This window comes from Rutidosis leptorrhynchoides, chromosome 5 (genome assembly GCF_046630445.1).
Source record: "Rutidosis leptorrhynchoides isolate AG116_Rl617_1_P2 chromosome 5, CSIRO_AGI_Rlap_v1, whole genome shotgun sequence".
Lineage (NCBI taxonomy): Eukaryota > Viridiplantae > Streptophyta > Magnoliopsida > Asterales > Asteraceae > Rutidosis > Rutidosis leptorrhynchoides.
In genome coordinates, this window is record NC_092337.1 from 351,376,390 (window position 1) to 351,395,814 (window position 19,425).

The 19,425-nt window shown below is 30.2% G+C and overlaps 1 long non-coding RNA gene across 1 annotated transcript; it reads right to left on the minus strand.

The window, feature by feature from the left end:
- Nucleotides 1-17,011: 17,011 nt before the first annotated feature.
- On the minus strand, nt 17,012-18,436 carry LOC139847196 (uncharacterized). Its single transcript, XR_011759358.1, has 3 exons — nt 18,360-18,436; nt 17,813-17,868; nt 17,012-17,130 (listed from the first exon to the last, which is right to left on the minus strand). It is a non-coding gene; the product is annotated as an uncharacterized lncRNA (long non-coding RNA).
- Nucleotides 18,437-19,425: the final 989 nt, after the last annotated feature.

Below are 19,425 nucleotides of genomic sequence, written 5' to 3' on the forward strand. Positions count from 1 at the left end.
ATCAGATTCCTAGTTTGCAGCACAGTGTCCCTCGATCACTGCAGGATATCTGTTACTGAACTAACCTAATCATACAACTCCAATGTGATGCACTTGGATACTCTTGTTTCTATTTAGCTTGCTTACAATATATACTAAGTTTGATCCAGTACAACTCATTAGATACATTAAAACGCGTTATCATTAATCGTATTCTTGATATCAAAATACAAGACACCGTCACATTTTCAAGTTAATGTGTTCATTTTACACAACTAACTAGGATTACTATTTGTCATTTCAAAGCTTCCCCTACATGTCTTGCAACTTCATATCATAGTCATATATATCTAATATGATTCTAATAAATGAAACTTTCAAATGCCCACACATGATTTATATCTTTTGTGAACCATATTTTAGCACATTTGAGCAATTCTTAGTCATATTCAAGGCTTGACCTAAAGACGTCAAATTTAGAAAACTTAACAAAGTTCGCGCACTCAAATTATATTTCCATACTTGATTTACGATTAGGTAATTCAACATCCAAGATAATACAATAAAAATAGAAATATTTATATATATAACTGTTTTACAAAATCATCTAGTTCTATATGCAGTGGACCACATCATTATTTTCATCAAATCCTCTAATTACTGAATGAAACTTTGATTTTGTCTTTACATAAATTCCACACAATGGAATATTCGATGTTAATAGATCTATGTAGGTAATCATTATTATCAAGTCTAAGTTTAGCATGCCATAGACTTTAAGTGAGACGACCTGTCCTAATCCATAAGGACGAATATAATAACATATGATTTCATTGCGAGGTTCTGACCTCTATATGATACATTTTACAAATATTGCATTATTTTTTAAAAGACAAACTTTCATTACATCGAAAGTTGACAGGCATGCATAGCATTTCATAATATATCAAACTATAATTGACTTAATAATAATCTTGATGAACTCAATGACTCGAATGCAACGTCTTTTGAAATATGTCATGAATGACTCCAAGTAATATCTCTAAAATGAGCAAATGCACAGCGGAAGATTTCTTTCATACCTGAGAATAAACATGCTTTCAAGTGTCAACCAAAAAGTTGGTGAGTTCATTAGTTTATCATAAACAATCATTTCCATTAATTTAATAGACCACAAGATTTTCATTTCATTTCTCATAAATATCATGCATCTGCATAAAAATCATTCATATGGATTGAACACCTGGTAACCGACATTAACATCATGCATATAGAATATCCCCAAAATAGAAAATTCATCTGTATAATATAAACTCGAAGTACTAAAGCATATCATTTTCCAGCATGGGGGGTGTTAGTGCCCGTAGATCTACCTTTAGGATTCGCGTTAATTAGGGTGTCTGTTCCCTAATTCTTAGGCTACCAAGCTAAAAGGGGTGATATTCGATCCGATAATCTAACCATAGAATGTAGTTTCGATTACTTGTGTCTATTTCGTAAAACATTTATAAAAGCAGCGCATGTATTCTCAGTCCCAAAAATATATATTGCAAAAGCATTTAAAAAGGGAGCAAATGAAACTCATAATACGATATTTTGTAGTAAAAATATGCATACGACAGAACTGAACAATGCAGGGTTGGCCTCGAATTCACGAACCTATATCATTTGTATATTTATTAATATACATAGTTGTAATCGAACAAATATATATAAAAATTTATTAGTTATATCCTTTTTATATTAATAATATATATATGTTTCTTATATTCATTTTGTTATATAAAAATATTAATTTTCGTTATGTTATATATATATATATATATATATATATATATATATATATATATATATATATATATATATATATATATATATATATATATATATATATCATTTGTATATTAATAATCGTAGTTATAATAATACCAAAATAATATTAATAGTAGGAAAAAAATGATAATAATTATAATACTTAATATTACTAATAAGATAATAATGTTAATAATTCTATTAATGATAATAATAATGATATTAATAATTATAATTGTAAAAAAATATTAATTTTATTGTTAATGATAGTTATGATACTGACTTTAGTAATTACATAATAATAATACTTATGTTAATATTAACAATTCTATTATTTATAAAAGGATACTAATACTAATATTTACGAAAATAATAATAATTTATATTATTTTCATAGTGATAATAGTAATAAACCTTTTCATCATAATGATAATAGTATTAAAGTTTAAAATTAATAATAATATCATAAGTAATACCCATAGTAATAATAATAATAGATATAATACTTATATTTATGATAATAATAATAATAATAATAATAATAATAGATATAATACTTATATTTATGATAATAATAATAATAACAATTATAATACTTATAATAATAATTATTATGATACTAATAATAACAATAACAATAATAATCATAATAATAACTAGTAATAATAATAATAGAAATTTTAAAAGTGAAAACTACCTCAAATAAGCTTTTTCCAAAAATAAATGCCCTAGATCGGGCTCGAACCTGTGACCTCTCGTTACCCAATACTCTCCCAAACCACTGAATCGTCATTTACTTTCTTACTTAATTAACACATTAAATTGTTTAAACCTATAATTGTCTGCTGCCTTCTTCTTAATACAAAACCCATTTAACATCATCTTCTTGTCATCCACGAATCATCATCATGAACATAACATCATCTATACAATCCTCAATCTATATCATACGATTATCATAACAACATCATCGTCGTACTTAAGCCATCATCATCATCTAACGATCAGCCTAATTTATGAAAGGACCCGTTCATATACATTATAAACGATTCACAATAGTTGATTACATTGCGAGGTATTTGACCTCTATATGATACATTATACAAACATTGCATTCGTTTTTAAAAGACAATCTTTCTTTACATCAAAAATTGACAGGCATGCATACCATTTCATAATATCCACTATCCAACTATAAATTGATTTAATAATAATCTTTTATGAACTCAATGACTCGAATGCAACGTTCTTCGAAATATGCTATGAAAGACTCCAAATAATATCTTTAAAATGAGCAAATGCACAGCGGAAGATTTCTTTAACACCTGAGAATAAACATGCTTTAAAGTGTCAACCAAAAGGTTGGTGAGTTCATTAGTTTATCATAATCATTTATTTCCATCATTTTAATAGACCACAAGAATTTCATTTCCAGTTCTCATAAATATACGTCCCATGCATAGAGATAAAAATAATCATTCATATGGTGAACACCTGGTAACCGACATTAACTAGATACATATAAGAATATCCCCTATCATTCCGGGATCCACCTTCGGACATGATATACATTTCGAAGTACTAAAGCATCCAGTACTTTGGATGGGGTTTGTTAGGCCCAATAGATCTATCTTTAGGATTCGCGTCAATTAGGGTGTATGTTCCCTAATTCTTAGATTACCAGACTTTAATAAAAAGGGGCATATTCGATTTCGATAATTCAACCATAGAATGTAGTTTCAATTACTTGTGTCTATTTCGTCAAACATTTATAAAAGCGCATGTATTCTCAGTCCCAAAAATATAAAGGGTAAAAAGGTAAATGAAACTCACCATACTGTATTTCGTAGTAAAAATACATATAACGTCATTGAACAAGTGCAAGGTTGGCCTCGAATTCACGAACCTAAATTAATTATATATATTTATGTGTTGGTCAATATTTGTCTAATAAATTAGGTCAAGTCATAGTGTACCACAATCCTAATGCTCGAGACTAATATGCAAAAGTCAACAAAAGTAAATTTGACTCAAAATAATTTCCAAAAGTCTATACATGATTAATATATAGTTTAAATATTGTCGTTTTATATTTTTAAATATTTTTAAAAGATTTAATAGAGTAAATAATATAATTTATTTATTAATAAATAAAGTTTTATATTAAATTTATATAATAAAATATACTTTTATATATATTAAGTAATAAAATTTATAGGGTTTATTTAATATCATAAAGATAATATGATAGGTATTATTAAAGTAAGTTATTACACATAGTAAAATATGTTTGTATCATATATTTATTTGAAAAAATAATATCTATAATGTTAGTAAGTAAAAGTTGTATTATTTTGTAATAATAATTATTATTATAAAAATATCAATATTTATAATTACCAAGATGACATTATGATAAAACGATAATTCTAATTATGATAACTTTAATATTTACAATAATTTTTAATATTATCTTTAAAATAATAATTCTATTTAAAATAATAATAATAATGATATTTTATAGTAACAATGACATTTCTATTAAAATGATAATTTTTGTTAAAATGATAGTTTTAATACTAACGATACTTTTAATAATAATAGTAATGATAAAAATAATAAGAACGATAGTTTTATCTAAATCAGTATCTTATAATATTTTAATTTCATCATGATACTCTTACTCATTATTTCCTAATCGTTTCGTTTAATAGCTTTTAATCGTCTTTTATATCGTGTTCATAATAATGATAATAATAGTAATCAAAATAATTAGGTGTTACAAATATTTATTTTAATTACACTAACATTAATAATGAAAGTTACTATAACATTATTAACGATAATACTAATAATTATCTTAATGATAATATAGTAATAATAATAATAACAATAACAATAACCATTTTTAAATAATGATATATATATTAATAATGATAATAATATTAATAATACTAATAATAATAATAATAATAATAATAATAATAATAATAATAATAATAATAATAATAATTGGATAATAATAATAATAATACTAATTATAACTTTAACGATAATAACGATAGTAACAATAAAAAAAATAACAATTTTTAATGATAAATCCCTTTTATTGATAAAGATAATAATAATGATAATAATAAGATAAAACTAGAACGACGATAAAAACGACGATAATAATAATCATTTTTAATAAAAATATCGAAAATTCAATTGATTATAACTTCTAATCCGTTCATCGAAACCATTCGATATCTAAAGGAAAAGTCCTTAATTTTTCGCTAGCTTTCCAAGGACATGCATATCTTATACCTTATCTCAACTGCAAGTGTAACTAATTCAATATTCAACCTAACCCGTCTAAGGGCAATATCAAAAGTACAAGCATGCATAATCCTAAATACTCGAGCACTAGTCAGGGATACACTATTATTATGTAAAAGTTAAATTATGAGTACTTACGTATCAATATTGAGATTCAATATTGCAGGAAAGGTACGTAGACGCAACGGAAATGATAAACACTATATTGACCTCACGAGCATACCCATGAACCATACTCAATCACCTCCATAGCTATAACCCATAATTTCCTTAATCCTATCCTACTCGAAAAACAATTTCGAAATCACTCGGACAGCACTCCGTCGTAATATTTTAAGTATACTAATAATATCTTGAAATAATACGGAGTAAATATATATATGTAAATTGATTGGGAGAGTTTAAATAAAAATATTTTCAAGTTTCTATGAAGTAATGAAACCTATTGAATTCTATTTATAATAGATTTTTGAATTATTAAAGTGAATTATTAAAGTATGAATTATTAAAGTGAATTATTAAAGTATGAATTATTAAAGTGAATTATTAAAGTTAAAGTAAAGTAAAAATAAAGTAAAGGTAAAGTTTAAGTATAGTAAAAGTACAAAACTATGTACGTATAATACGCGTATAAATATATATAATATTAATTTAAATCGTTATATATATTTAATAAAATATAAATATAAATATCATTATCCTTATCATACTAGTTAAGTAATGAGTTGTCAAAAGTGGTTCTAGATATTTATAAAAGTTATATACATTTTAATAATAAAGTTCTTTTTAAACTGAAAACGTTTTTGTACGTTTGAAACTAAATAGATCAATCGAGTCTTTATGAGATTCAATCTTCCACTATCCTTTGTCTAGTTCTCAATGATTGACAATTTGTTCTTATTTATAAATCACTTTACCATTTTCCGAATATTGTTAAAATGGAAAGATTTCTCAAATCAACGTGGGCCTTTCAACAGAGACTTGTAATCATAATTCAATATATCTGATAATTTAATCATTTGATCTTATCTTCTAATTACATTGATAAACATTTTGAAACATATACAATCATATAAAGTATTTAATCTAATATTTTGTTTATGTTTCAAGTTATAATATATATACACATATACATATATAATCATATTCGTTTAATGGTTCGTGAATCGTTGGAACTTGGTCGAGGTTGAATGAATGTATGAACATAGTTTAAAATTCTTGCAATTTAACTTAACAAATATTGCTTATCGTGTCGGAAATATATAAAGATTAAAGTTTAAATTTGGTTGGAAATTTCCGGGTTGTCACAGTACCTACCCGTTAAAAAAATTTCGTCCCGAAATTTGAGTGGAAAGGTCGTGAATGATAATAAGTATGTTTTCATGATGCATACGGGCTGAAAATTAGAGTTTTATCATCTGCGAATAATTTGGATAAACAATCCATTTATATGAAGAGTACGAATGAAGCTAACATAGAAGAGTGAAATGAGTAAGTGTAGATTCATCTTATCATTTGACGTAGATATGATTGATTTTCAGATTTCAAGGAATTTGAAGAAAATCTTCTTAATAAGATTTGACTCTCCGGTAATCAAGGGAATTAGGATCCGCTTTAAATGCGATCGTCCATTTTAATTGTTCTGTCGGAGATTTTCTTATAAATTCACCTTCTTCATTTCCTTACAACTCACACCTTCTGTTGATGCATTTTATGCAAGTCCCTAGACATCTACCCACGTCCATTGCAGGTACAACAGTTTACAGGCCACCATGATTGCTCGTTATTATCCTATTCATGTTTGTATGTGGTTACAGGAACTGCAGGAACGAGATTTAGATGTTTGACTATGTTAGACTTAGTCAGACGTACGAGTGAAGCCTCACTAGTACAGCTGACAGGCTCATACGCACGGTTGATGCTGAGCTAAGTCACAATTACAACCTAAATGAGAAGACACAAGTGAGTGATCACCCGTACGGCTGATGAAGCTAACTCGTATGTGTGATGAATGAATTGTATGGGTGAGTCAACAACAGGGGTATATAAAGTCTTATGTTCTTCATTTTAGGTTAAGCCTCTCATTTGTTAGACACACTCAGATCTAGTGAGCTCCTCTGATTCTCTCTCAGTCCAAATCAACCAGGTGGTGAATAATAGCTCTAGGTGTTGATCTAATCACACTTGATCTAGTTGTGGTTTGACTAAATTAATCAAAAAAAAAAAACTTAACCTATTCACTAGAGGGTTTGATTCACTTATTCCGCCATTGTGTGAGTTAAATCTGTTGATTTCTAAGTTCCTAGTCATGTTTCATCTCCTTCTATTCTTTCTCCCTCAACTCATATTTTAAAGTATTCATCAATATGCTCCATCTAGTTCTGATTCTCGATATACTTCTAACTTTCATATCGGTCATTCTTCTTTTTCATCTACCGCCGGAAGAATCTATTTACTTCTACTATACTCTTGGGTTTATAGTGTTTCTAGTTCTCCCGTGTCTTTATATTGCTATATACATCGATATATATGGTTTATAATTTCTGGTTTATCGTTGGGCTTTATATGTTCCCTTATATTTCAAACTCTCTGCTTATGTCTTCTATAATCATTATCATTCACATTTAATGCTCTCTTTTATTTGCTGCAATTTATACCCCAATTTCTATTTCGGAGTTTTGTCCTTTCGTTTCTTCTTCTTGCGATTAAGCACCGCTTGTAATGGTCCATAATTCACAGATATGAATTTTGGAATGAACATTGTTAATGTTCTAGGAAGGAAATTGTGATGGCACGATCTTGACTTGTCAAATTACTAGAATACCTTGGAAAAGGCCGAATCATCAAGAAATATTTTCTTGATATTTTAGAGGTTAAATAGAATACAAGAGTCGTATAACATTGCACATGATGATGTTATGATCTGTGAATCATCACGTTCCATTTAGAAACTCAGCATGACTTACTGTAATATAATCACGTTGATCAAGTGTCATTATATTATACTAATTCATGCTTCAGTTCCCAACATTACTTCAAAATATTCCTATTTTAAACTTGAATGTTTCAGAATTTAGAAACTAAAATAGTTTCTTTTATGATGTAATACAGATAGCGCGAAGAGGTAAATGATTTCAAATAAGAAAAATTAAGAAAATATCTTCAGAAATATGGAGGATATTTATAATGAAAGATATGATGATATTTTAGAATTTCTAATATCAGAGGATGATGAAGAATATTGTCCGCAGGGGTTTAGAGTCAGGAGCAAGGTATTCGTTAATGACTTCAGTAGGTACTGAATCATTTGGATCCTTTGAAGTCAGGTTCAGTCTTTGTAATTTGTCCACAGCCTCCTTCCTACTTTGCTCAATCCGTTTTCCAGTTCCAAAACTTCTCTTTTTCTGTGCTTTGCCAGCACACTTCATCATTATCATCCAGCTTTTACCGTTTAAAGTCGTTTATAGTTTTTGCTGCTTCATCAACATTTTTTTTTTCCATTTTCGGAGAACCAATTCGTAGTTCGGAGTGTTTTTCAGAAACTTCACATTCAAATTAAGTCCAGAAGATAGACGTTATATATACACATATAACTGTTGGCGTAGACATGCTGCGAGATTTCAAAATACTGATTGCTAATTCCCAATGATTCGTATGATAATTCTCATTACAAGATGCGAATGAGTAAATGATGGGGTTTCAATAAATAATTATAATGACTTTTTGTAGAGGCTAAAGTCAAAGGGTAATGAAGTTGTTGGTACATCTGCTAATAATGTGGTGGAATGTAAAAGGTTCCCTGGTAACGATGGTGTATATCTCAAGGTAATAATAAGGTTAGTCTGACTGAAAAGTTGAAGTTGACTTGCTGGAGCTGTGATAAAACTGGCTACTTTGAATAGGAGTCGCAAAGTTATTTTTGCTAATAAATGCCAAAGAATCTGACGCGGATACATTGTTTAAACTTTTACTTTGGTTTCAAGAGTTTTTTTCGGGTACATAACTGTGGGTAACATGTGGTTGGATCATCATCTCGATTGCTCATCATTCGAAGTGTCTTCAGAAATTTTCGAAGGGTTTGAACACAGATTGTAATCGTTAACATACATTTGATGTTCTAACACAGTTTTGAAGTCAAAATATAGCTTGTGAAAGATGTAAGGATCTAAGAGTGATGATTTTGGTCATATCTCGAGTTGAATTTTGAGATTTCAAAATCAGAATATGTAATTAAATTTTGAATGAGTATGGTTGTTTTAATTTCTATAAAAGAATGTATATTGTTATGAAAGTAGGGAGTATAATGGATGATTTACTGAATCAGATTCGAAAAATGTAACATATTAATTGTGAATTTATATATCTCTCGGGTATTACCTACCCGTCAAAAAAAAAAATTCACAATTAATATTTTGTACAAAAGAATTTTATTAGAGTCTTTATGAAAATATATATATATATGTATATTTTCTTCAGATGTAACATAGATTTAATGAGTTAATGTTAAATTAAACTCATTTGATTTACGGTTGAAACTAGAATTGAATAATCCCTAAAGGCTTTAAAAAGTACATAACTTTTACGCAGTATTTCTTTAATGACATTGAAAATATGAATTAATACTTCGTTATTTGTTGATGTATGATGTTCGGTTCATGGAATTCTTGTGAATTTCGCAAAGTACGAATGATGTTATCTAAAAAGTTTCGGGTACATCGATGATGAAAGTGTAAAATCAAATATATACTTGATTTATTATGAATTGGAATTTGTTGAATTGCGACAGAGATTGTAGTTAACGCTGGTTAAGTTGCGGCCGAAGGACGTACATTATTGCATATTTGTAATATGAATTAACCGAGTAGTTAAGATTCACACACAATAGCTTAGCACGGAAAGATTTATTTCAAAATATATATATATATATATATATATATATATATATATATATATATATATATATATATATATATATATATATATATATATATATAATATACATATAATTTCTTCAGAGGGAATGAGTTAATTCTTCATAACTCGTTGATACAATATACACGTTATTGATTCGTAATGATGTCCACAGTGATTCTTGAACTGACGGAGTTTGTGATGTTATCGGTGTTGTTGATTCGGATGTTGACTGTACTGACGATGCTGGTAATGCTGACGGTACTGTTGATGCTGTTGGTAAAGCAAGTTTAGCTTGTTAATCACACACCATTTTTGTCAGGGTTTCTACTCTTTCTTCTATCATTTTGGTTCGCTTAACTGATTTATGGTTAGGGCAAGATTAGATAATCTCTAAGACTTTAGAGATTACATAATCGCCGCGGAATGTTTCTCCAATGAAGTTATGAATTAATACTTCGTCAGTTATTATTGTTGGTACTCCTTGGTATCTATGGTGCGTATGACGTTGATGCTCGTGAGACAGATTGTGAAGTTGAGGTTTACGACGCGGTTGTGGTTGGAGGTGGTAATGGTACTGTTGGCGTTGATGATGGTGGTACTGGTTATGCTGCTGATGCTGCTGCTGGTGTTTGTAATCTCTGCACCATATTCTCCAAAGCCACTACCCGAGCGCGAAGCTCGTTGACTTCTTCTATTACACCGGGTTGATTGTCGGTTCGGACGAGCGGATAAATAAAATCTAAAATTTGATGTAATATATAATCGTGAGGAGATACTCTGGAAATGAGCGAGAAAATGGTGTTTCGGACAGGTTCGCTGGTAAGTGCTTCAGGTTCTTCGTCAAGAGGGCAATGTGGTGGATGGAAGGGATCACCTTCTTCTTGTCTCCAATGATTGAGGAGGCTACAAACCCATCCCCAATTCATCCAGAATAGGTGATGACTGATTGATTGATCTATTCCGGTCACACTGCTTTCGGAGCTTGAATGGGATTCCATTTCGGAATCTGAGTGACTTGAACTGATGACGAATTCCATTTCGTACGATTGGATAAAGGATTTTTTTTTCGATATGAAATGATTTTGGCTAACGGATGGTATTCTAATTACATAGAATATATATACATATATATGTATATATAGATCAAAAGATTTCGTAGATTACAGAGGACATTGCGGGATATGTCAGGCAAAGTTTAAAGTAACAGATACGATAAATTATGATTTAGCAGATATGCTAAGATATGAATTTTTGTCTATACACTATTCATGCAATCAATGCAGCAAGATGTGTCTTAGACTAAAAATGATAAGCAGGTAATTTCCTGAGGATGATAAGTAGTTAATATTCGACACAAAATGATAAGCAAAACTTTTGACATGCAGACACGGTCGAAGTCCAGACTCACTAATGCATCCTATCGACTTATCAGTTAGACACACTAATGCAGACCTGGTTCGCTAAGACCACCGCTCTGATACCAACTGAAAGGACCCGTTCATATACATTATAAACGATTCACAATAGTTGATTACATTGCGAGGTATTTGACCTCTATATGATACATTATACAAACATTGCATTCGTTTTTAAAAGACAATCTTTCTTTACATCGAAAATTGACAGGCATGCATACCATTTCATAATATCCACTATCCAACTATAAATTGATTTAATAATAATCTTTGATGAACTTAATGACTCGAATGCAACATTCTTCGAAATATGCTATGAAAGACTCCAAGTAATATCTTTAAAATGAGAAAATGCACAGCGGAAGATTTCTTTAACACCTGAGAATAAACATGCTTTAAAATGTCAACCAAAAGGTTGGTGAGTTCATTAGTTTATCATAATCATTTATTTCCATCATTTTAATAGACCACAAGAATTTCATTTCCAGTTCTCATAAATATACGTCCCATGCATAGAGACAAAAATAATCATTCATATGGTGAACACCTGGTAACCGACATTAACTAGATACATATAAGAATATCCCCTATCATTCCGAGATCCTCCTTCGGACATGATATACATTTCGAAGTACTAAAGCATCCAGTACTTTGGATGGGGTTTGTTAGGCCCAATAGATCTATCTTTAGGATTCGCGTCAATTAGGGTGTATGTTCCCTAATTCTTAGATTACCAGACTTTAATAAAAAGGGGCATATTCGATTTTGATAATTCAACCATAGAATGTAGTTTCAATTACTTGTGTCTATTTCGTCAAACATTTATAAAAGCGCATGTATTCTCAGTCCCAAAAATATAAAGGGTAAAAAGGTAAATGAAACTCACCATACTGTATTTCGTAGTAAAAATACATATAACGTCATTGAACAAGTGCAAGGTTGGCCTCGAATTCACGAACCTAAATTAATTATATATATTTATGTGTTGGTCAATATTTGTCTAATAAATTAGGTCAAGTCATAGTGTACCACAATCCTAATGCTCGAGACTAATATGCAAAAGTCAACAAAAGTAAATTTGACTCAAAATAATTTCCAAAAGTCTATACATGATTAATATATAGTTTAAATATCGTCGTTTTATATTTTTAAATATTTTTAAAAGATTTAATAGAGTAAATAATATAATTTATTTATTAATAAATAAAGTTTTATATTAAATTTATATAATAAAATATACTTTTATATATATTAAGTAATAAAATTTATAGGGTTCATTTAATATCATAAAGATAATATGATAGGTATTATTAAAGTAAGTTATTACACATAGTAAAATATATTTGTATCACATATTTATTTGATAAAATAATATCTATAATGTTGGTAAGTAAAAGTTGTATTATTTTGTAATAATAATTATTATTATAAAAATATCAATATTTATAATTACCAAGATGACATTATGATAAAACGATAATTCTAATTATGATAACTTTAATATTTACAATAATTTTTAATATTATCTTTAAAATAATAATTCTATTTAAAATAATAATAATAATGATATTTTATAGTAACAATGACATTTCTATTAAAATGATAATTTTTGTTAAAATGATAGTTTTAATACTAACGATACTTTTAATAATAATAGTAATGATAAAAATAATAAGAACGATAGTTTTATCTAAATCAGTATCTTATAATATTTTAATTTCATCATGATACTCTTACTCATTATTTCCTAATCGTTTCGTTTAATAGCTTTTAATCGTCTTTTATATCGTGTTCATAATAATGATAATAATAGTAATCAAAATAATTAGGTGTTACAAATATTTGTTTTAATTACACTAACATTAATAATGATAGTTACTATAACATTATTAACGATAATACTAATAATTATCTTAATGATAATATAGTAATAATAATAATAACAATAGTAATAACCATTTTTAAATAATGATATATATATTAATAATGATAATAATAATAATAATACTAATAATAATAATAATAATAATAATAATAATAATAATAATAATAATAATAATAATAATAATAATAATAATAATAATAATAATAATAATAATAATAATAATAATAATAATAATTGGATAATAATAATAATAATACTAATTATAACTTTAACGATAATAACGATAGTAATAATAAAAAAATAACAATTTTTAATGATAAATCCCTTTTATTGATAAAGATAATAATAAGATAAAACTAGAACGACGATAAAAACGACGATAATAATAATCATTTTTAATAAAAATATCGAAAATTCAATTGATTATAACTTCTAATCCATTCATCGAAACCATTCGATATCTAAAGGAAAAGTCCTTAATTTTTCGCTGACTTTCCAAGAACATGCATATCTTATACCTTATCTCAACTGCAAGTGTAACTAATTCAATATTCAACCTAACCCGTCTAAGGGCAATATCAAAAGTACAAGCATGCATAATCCTAAATACTCGAGCACTAGTCAGGGATACACTATTATTATGTAAAAGTTAAATTATGAGTACTTACGTATCAATATTGAGATTCAATATTGCAGGAAAGGTACGTAGACGCAGCGGAAATGATAAACACTATATTGACCTCACGAGCATACCCATGAACCATACTCAATCACCTCCATAGCTATAACCCATAATTTCCTTAATCCTATCCTACTCGAAAAACAATTTCGAAATCACTCGGACAGCACTCCGTCGTAATATTTTATGTATACTAATAATATCTTGAAATAATACGGAGTAAATATATATATGTAAATTGATTGAGAGAGTTTAGAGAAAAATATTTTCAAGTTTCTATGAAATAATGAAACCTATTGAATTCTATTTATAATAGATTTTTGAATTATTAAAGTGAATTATTAAAGTATGAATTATTAAAGTGAATTATTAAAGTATGAATTATTAAAGTGAATTATTAAAGTATGAATTATTAAAGTGAATTATTAAAGTTAAAGTAAAGTAAAAATAAAGTAAAGGTGAAGTTTAAGTATAGTAAAAGTACAAAACTATGTACGTATAATACGCGTATAAATATATAGAATATTAATTTAAATCGTTATATATATTTAATAAAATATAAATATAAATATCGTTATCCTTATCATACTAGTTAAGTAATGAGTTGTCAAAAGTGGTTCTAGATATTTATAAAAGTTATATACGTTTTAATAATAAAGTTCTTTTTAAACTGAAAATGTTTTTGTACGTTTGAAACTAAATAGATCAATCGAGTCTTTATGAGATTCAATCTTCCACTATCCTTTGTCTAGTTCTCAATGATTGACAATTTGTTCTTATTTATAAATCACTTTACCATTTTACGAATATTGTTAAAATGGAAAGATTTCTCAAATCAACGTGGGCCTTTCAATAGAGACTTGTAATCATAATTCAATATATCTGATAATTTAATCATTTGATCTTATCTTCTAATTACATTGATAAACATTTTGAAACAGATACAATCATATAAAGTATTTAATCTAATACTTTGTTTACGTTTCAAGCTATAATATATATACACATATACATATATAATCATATTCGTTTAATGGTTCGTGAATCGTTGGAACTTGGTCGAGGTTGAATGAATGTATGAACATAGTTTAAAATTCTTGCAATTTAACTTAACAAATATTGCTTATCGTGTCGGAAATATATAAAGATTAAAGTTTAAATTTGGTTGGAAATTTTCGGGTTGTCACAATTTATGGTTTCGTAAGGAAAAAAAATGAAGCATGTTGGTGTGTGGGTTATATATGCAGAAGCAGCCCATGTTTATATAAGCCCAAGAATTAAATGATCAAACCCAAAAATCAAAGCCCACTAATTATTAAAAATGGAGCCCTTAAAACAAGTTGGGTATTTTTCTGTTTTGTTCGATCGGATCAAACAAGCAGCCACCATCTCGTCATTAATCATCATCATAATCGACTTCACCTCATCATCATCTTTATCGTAACATCATCGTCGATTTCTTTCACCATCAACTTCTCGCTTTCACTATTCATCATCCTCTTCAACATAAAATACTATCATCTTCATCATTATCATAGTAATCATCACCATCACTGTCTTCATCATCATATCGATACAACAGAATCAGAAATAGGCATTAGTGACCTACGCGAATCGCGTGTAACTTTACTCGAAACATGTGATCTAAACTTCTATGCGGAACGTGTATGAATTACATGGAAAGCGTAATCTCTTAACCTAATTACGCGGAACGCGTAATCTCCAATCTCATTTATCGTTTACTGTTCCACTGTATCATCTCCTTCTTTGTTACGAAAACAGGAATACGTACAGTAGCAGGTTTTGCAGGTTATTCATTTGATGGGTTTGTGGTTGTGGTTAACCAAAGGTGATGATGGTGTAGAATTGTAAACAGAAAATGTAAGTAGCCATAGCAGTGATGGTTGTGGTTGATTGCTTTCGAATAACAAACAAACAAAAAAATAAGTAGTAACAGTAATACTAAGTGGGTGTTGATGGTGATATTCTCATGATAGAATTTAGAAGAGGGAGAGATAGAGAGAGAGAGAGAGAGAGAGAGAGAGAGAGAGGTGGTTACGATGGAGTGAGGGTGAAGGTTGAAAAAAGGTGGTGGTGGCGGATCATAGTTGCAGAGGGTGGTTGAAATGGTGATTGTTCATGGTGGTGGCTCACGGTTTTCAAGTGGGTGTTGTCACGAAAAAATATGGTGGAAGGTGATTGTACTCGGTGGTTCTTCAGGTGAAAGATGGTTGTCGATGGTTTATGGTGTCGGACAGAAACAATTAACGAGAAATTGAAGGTAGTGATGGTGGTTTGATCAAGAAGGGTCGACTATGGGTTGTTGTTCGGGTATGAGGAAGATGATGATGGTTTTGCTTGAATTCACATAATATAAGATATATATGTATGATATGTAACTCCTATATGAATATGTATATAAAATAAATGAGTGGTGGTTGTGAACTAGCGGGAATGACAGAGAAAAAGGGTGATGGATGCTTTTGGTTATACAAAGCATATAATTATATGAGTCATGATATAGTTAGACAAAAAATAGTATTAATAACAAATAAGTGATTCACGGGAATGTAAAAGGAATAGTAATCAATATTAAATTAATGATATGAGAATAATAAACGTGTATTTTACTTAAATATCTTACAGACAGTTTTCAAGGACTGTGTATCGTCCACTAATTGAAATCAGTGGCGGATAAAATTGTAACATCCCAACCCGTTAACCAACCAAATACGCGTAATAAAAAAATTTGTATACTCAGTGTAGTGCGCGGCTCGCACCACCCTCTGTGCGCGGCGCACACAGAGGCCTGGACAGTTCTGATCAACTTGTTCGTTTCACGCGAAAAGATCTTCGACTTTCCGACACAATTAGACCAAACGGTTTTCACAACATATTATAATAAGTAAAACTAACACGTTTTGATAATAAACAAGTTTTACGACACCGGGTCCACATCGGCCCGTTTTACGAGTTAAGTACGAAATACAATTTTCGACCCCAGTTTCTAACACAAAATAAAAGCCGAGCATGGCGATTGGGGATACGCTACCCAATCCTAATCCAAATCCAAAGCAAGTCCACTAATCCCCGCGCTCACCCGAGCCACCGTCTCCAAAGCAAATCTATAAAAAAGGTAAACAACGAGAGGGTAAGCTAACGCTTAGTGAATGCAATAATTATACATATACATATATAATATACCTACTTGCATACACTTACACAAATACCTCATACACGCTAGCAAGTTACATAGCATACCTTCGCAAGTATAACTCTAAATTCTTCAAGACCACAAGCTAGCACCACAACAACATATATATAACTCGAATAATATAAAATGTTACACTACAACACGTCACCATGGTTAACCGAATACACAATGGAATGGTACTTCGAATTTCCCACCGGTATTCATAACAACCGTTAGTGTACAACGAAATATATCACTAAGCCCTAGGCCATTCGGACAACGAAATATCCGTTCAAAGCAATCGTTAGTGTACAACAAAATATATCACTAACTCTTGGTCGGATTGGACAACGAAATATCCGTTCAAAGCAATCGTTAGTGTACAACGAAATATATCACTAACTCTTGGTCGGATTGGACAACGAAATGTCCATCGTTAGTGTACAACGAAATATATCACTAACTCTTGGGCAATTTGGACAACGAAATATCCATCGTTAGTGTACAACGAAATATATCACTAACTTTGGTGGTATAGACAACGCATACTCGGCCCCTCCCCCGCCCTACAAATAGATACATTATATACGCACATGTATAATCATTCCACTCACCTTGTCGCCTTGATGAAATGCTACCGAATAATCCGCAACTCGCCGATGAAATGTACCTATTCCATCATCACAATTACAACAACACACTTAGAGTGGATTTACAAACCAACTCAATTCGACCCTTAGTGCAAATTCGACCAATTGCACTTACAAACCCAAAACGCGCCTAAACTAACCAATAATCACTAACACAAGTGAAAATGGTCTTACTATGCCAATTGAACCCAATCTTAAGTGTTAAACACTTATCATTCTCAAAATCAACCAAAACCCCAATTTTGACTCATTTCTAAAATTAGTCTTTCAAATACACAAAATGGGTTCTAACACTTCCATAATCACTAATCCTAGTGATTAAACTCAAATACAAGTCCTAATCATGGCCAATTTGTTCACCAACCCAAAATCCACCAACAACAACCAATAACCCGATTACTAGCATCAATAAACTCACTTCATGAGTTTAAATGGGTTTCCTAACAATTTTAAGTTCAAACTCTAACTCGAGTACCAAAATCAACCAATGAAATTCGGAGTTTGAACTTACCGAAACTACCACAACGTAGCCGTGAACGAGATGAACAACTTTAAAACCCGAGCTTTGGTGAGAATCCAACTCCTTCTTCCCCAAATGAAGCTTGCTCTCTCTCTAAACTCTTCTCTCACTAGGGTTTGGAGATAAGAGTGATGAATGGATGTGAAATTGATCCACAATTGGATCCAAACCAGTTGATATGGCCACAGATCCGACCCCAAGTGAAATGACCAAAATTCCCATCAATAAACTCAAAAAGCAGAAAAATAGAATCCTGTCGCTGGCAGTGTGCGCGGCGCGCTCACTTAGTGGTGCGCGGCGCGCACAGTGGTCTGAGCAGTTTCCTGAGCTTTTTAATTTACGCCATGCACTATACATTTATGTACGCCATTTGCACTCTATGTACCATGAATATTTGGGTGTTACAACTCTCCCCACTTAGAATCGATCACGTCCTCGTGATCCTCGTCACTTAACCGTCCGGATCTACACTCCACGGTCCTCAACATAAGTTCCAAATTCGATCTCCACCACATTACGCATTAATTCGAAGATTATTCCAATAACTAAAAACACACTTATACGCGTTCCGAAACGTGCAATACATACAACATCCGAAATCCATAACGATCACTTGGAATACGCGAGACCGCCACGTACTCTTCCAACTTCTCTAGGCAATCCTTCTCTAAGAGTCACCATTAATAACCAAATCGTCACCCACGATCTATTAAAATTCACAAATCTAAGCACAAGAATTTGTTAAATCCCTCCAATCTGGAAAACTCAACCGATCTCGTACCGGGATATCAATCCCTGGACGTACTCTCACCAAGTACAATGCTAAGAACAACCAAGTCTCAACCTAAGGTCAACGACCCAAACGATGAACACCAAGCAAAAATGAATCCTTACGGATAACACTTACCCCTAGCATCCCCCGTAGTGCACAAACACGGCTAGTACGCAACTATCGTACATCGTAAGCAAGCGACCAAAACCGCTAACGTCCAAATCGACTAAGGCATCACATGTTCAAATCATGTGAGTAAAACACGGCTATTACTCACAATCATAC